Genomic DNA, 3,366 nt, shown 5'->3' with positions numbered 1-3,366 from the left:
CTGCTGTTTCAGGTAATTATACAATCAATTTCTTCTAAATATTTTCATACTAATAATTTTGTGAGCTTCATGGCCATTGGACATTTGAAAAATCAATAAAACTTGCACAATGTGTACAGTAACTCCCTGTTAATAAATTTTATACAGAAGATGGCACGCACGTTTATGACAACCAGATCTCTTCAGTTCGAGTAGGGAGGGAAAAATTATCATGGGAAAGCACCATGCCATTAGACTACATAACACTTGGATAAGGTCGGGATAAGGGTTTGGGATGAGATGGAGAGAAGGAACGGTGTCTTGGGCGGTCAGGGATTGAACACCGACCTGCATGGGTCGCAGTTTGATTACCAAGATGATAATTTTTGTTATTTAAATAAAGTTTTAATATTTTTATTTAAATCCTAATTGAAACCAGATGTAAATCAAACAACCTTATTTAGGCCAGTAAACCTCATCATCTTGGGTAATCACTCAAGTTCATCATCCATTCATTTCCTTGTGCTTGTTGTTGGGAGGTTGCTATCCGAGACAATGCATTTGCTGCAATTTCTAGTGAAACCAGCCATTATATGTATATTCTGAAGTTCAAAACTTTAGGAATAGGAGAGTGAAACAGTACTTACAATTATTTGTATTATTTGGCAATATATTTGAATATATAAATATACAGTTTGAATAAGATAAATATTAAAATGACAGTGAAAACAAGAATTATGACCATTTCGTAATTTTTTAAATATAGGATGACAAAATTTTGAATACATCTCTGCTGCTGAAAAGCAAGAGTCTCTATATAAGATGAGGAAGACGAAGAAGGAAAGCATTAGGAATAAGGAAGAAAGGAGTCGTTAACTAAAATTCCATGTATACAACATGACTCATACTAAAAGTACAGTAGTACTAATAAAGAACAGGAAAAAATGTGAAAACAAGTGAAATCAATTGCTTGACCAGTCACAACACACACTGACCAAGTCAATGTCTTGGTAATACAATTCTTGCAAATATGAAGACTATAGCCCAAAAATAAAATGCAAACAAATGAACTCAATCCAGTCTAAACAGCTCTTCATTCAGTGTGAGAGTGTGAGAGAGTGAGTGAGTGAGTGAGTGTGTGTGTGTGTGTGTGTGTGTGTGTGTGTGTGTGTGTGTGTGTGTGTACTCACCTAATTGCATTTGTGGGGGTTGACCATTTCTTTGGTCCCACCTCTCAAATGTTGCACACATACACACATATATATATATATATATATATATATACACACACACACACACACACACACACCACCACAATATGACTAATCAAATTAGAGTGCTCAAATATTCAAGCACGAGAAACATTTACTAAAACTCGGCTACTCATCCCTTCTCAATATAGGCTTACTTTGACCTTTTAACTACATCATTGGCACTATCAAAAAATAATGAACATTATGCAAACTTTCAAACTAAAAACAAATTACAGTAAAAACATATTGGTGAATGAAGGTAAAGGATTGTAACTTCTGCATTTATATATTCTCTACGAGTGTGTGTGTTGTGTGTGTACTTACCTAGTAGTGCTTGCGGGGGTTGAGCTCTGGCTCTGGGTCCAGCCTCTCAACAGTCAATCAACTAAGTGTGTGCATAGGTGGGTGGGGGGCACAAGTTGTCTATATGGACAGGTATTAAGTGGCATTCTTCTTTACATAAACATTAATGTCCATATTATTTATAATATATATATATATATATATATATATATATATATATATATATATATATATATATATATATATATATATGTAATTTAACAGAGTACCCATAAGTTTGCAGTTTAAGAAAGTATATCTACAGAAGGTAGCTCTTGTAACAAGATATCCAGAATTATATAAATCAATGTGAAGCTTTCAGTACATTAGAATGCATCATCTTTCTGCTTTGGCTGTAAGAGGAGCACTACTGTACTCGCAGGAAAGAGGACGAGAAAAGCAATTACCACGCGAGAAGAAAATGTGTGTTAAAGGCAAGGTGAATTATGCTCATCATAGCATTTTAAAATTAACATATTTACATAATTTGTATGTAAAAAGCCAAACCTTTAAAAATAAAGAGATAAAATCAGGAATGAGTACGTGCTTAAACAAATTAAGTCTCTATCAATAAGAACCAATAAAGAGCTCAGAATATTGCAAATGTTTCTCAATCAAACCAAAGTTATCACATTCTGTATTTCAAAAGAGGAAACTAAACTGATGAAATTGTCTTTACAATATTGCATATTCTTGACAAATGTGGGACTAGGTTATATTATATTATGGATCTGTTTGTTTTATTAATGAACTCCAGTTAATCACATTGGCTCTAACAATACCCTTTGGATAAAACCCAACAATAAAAACATTAAATTATGGAGTGTCATGGTTTTCTTATTAATTTAGATACTGTATCCCCCAAAATACACGAAGAAACCACATCTATTTAATAGTACAAGCATTAACTTTTTATTACACCAAAAATCCTATGAGACTGAATTCTCCCATTGAGAGAATATTTTATAAGTAATTACATTTTATTTGGCTTATAAAACTATAAAATTTGTTGAGATCTTATGGAAAGCCTCTCAGTACTAAGTCAAGAGTGCTAGCTACTCTTCAAAGAAGTATTAAATGTTATAAAAATATCTCATGTTAGTTTAAAATTATGTAAACTTTACCAGTAACCTACTGGTTTATATAAAGTTCTACTCTTATGAGTTGTAAAGCTTCATTAAGAATATGTACATCCCCCGACTGTAAAAATATTTAACTCTTGGTAAACCGAAGGCTCAAAATAAAATGATTGCAGGATGCTTTAACTTTATCTCTTCCCTCTCGTCTTCTTAATTATTGTTGGGTCTGAGCGTCCGGTTGATACGGTTAATGAGTCGTTCAGGTCGTTTGGATTTTCTTGAGACCTGAAAAAAACATCACTGTTAATACACCAGAATAGAATATCAAGCAATATACATGGTAACTCACAAAAATAAACACATTTTTACACTCACACATGCAAAAAGAACCTTGTGCAATAAATGCATAGAGGGAATGCAATGTGCTCCAGTACTTTTTCTCATCCTCATATCAGACAGACCAGAACACAACCTATAGCACTGTATCATCCTTTGCAGATGACACTAGGATTTTCATGAGAGTTGGCAACATAGAAGACACGGCAAACCTCCAATCAGATGTAGATCAGGTCTTTCTATGGGCTACAGAAAATAATATGGTATTCAACGAGGATAAGTTTCAGCTCATGCGCTACGGAAAAATTGAAAATATAAAAACAGAAACCACGTACAAAACGCAGGCAAATCATAACATAGAACGAAAAGGCAATGTA

General features: G+C 33.5%; 1 long non-coding RNA gene across 1 annotated transcript in view; it reads right to left on the bottom strand.

Moving 5' to 3' along the window:
* Positions 1 to 622: 622 nt before the first annotated feature.
* LOC138358829 (uncharacterized) overlaps positions 623 to 3,366 on the bottom strand; it is a 15,090-nt gene continuing 12,346 nt past the window's right edge. Inside the window, exon 2 of the long non-coding RNA XR_011225577.1 lies at positions 623 to 2,938. This is a non-coding gene — a long non-coding RNA (uncharacterized lncRNA). The remainder of the gene's footprint in view (positions 2,939 to 3,366) is intronic.

The sequence above is a fragment of the Procambarus clarkii genome, chromosome 86 (assembly GCF_040958095.1).
Source record: "Procambarus clarkii isolate CNS0578487 chromosome 86, FALCON_Pclarkii_2.0, whole genome shotgun sequence".
Classification (NCBI taxonomy): Eukaryota; Metazoa; Arthropoda; class Malacostraca; order Decapoda; family Cambaridae; genus Procambarus; species Procambarus clarkii.
This window is presented reverse-complemented; position numbering and strand designations above follow the sequence as displayed.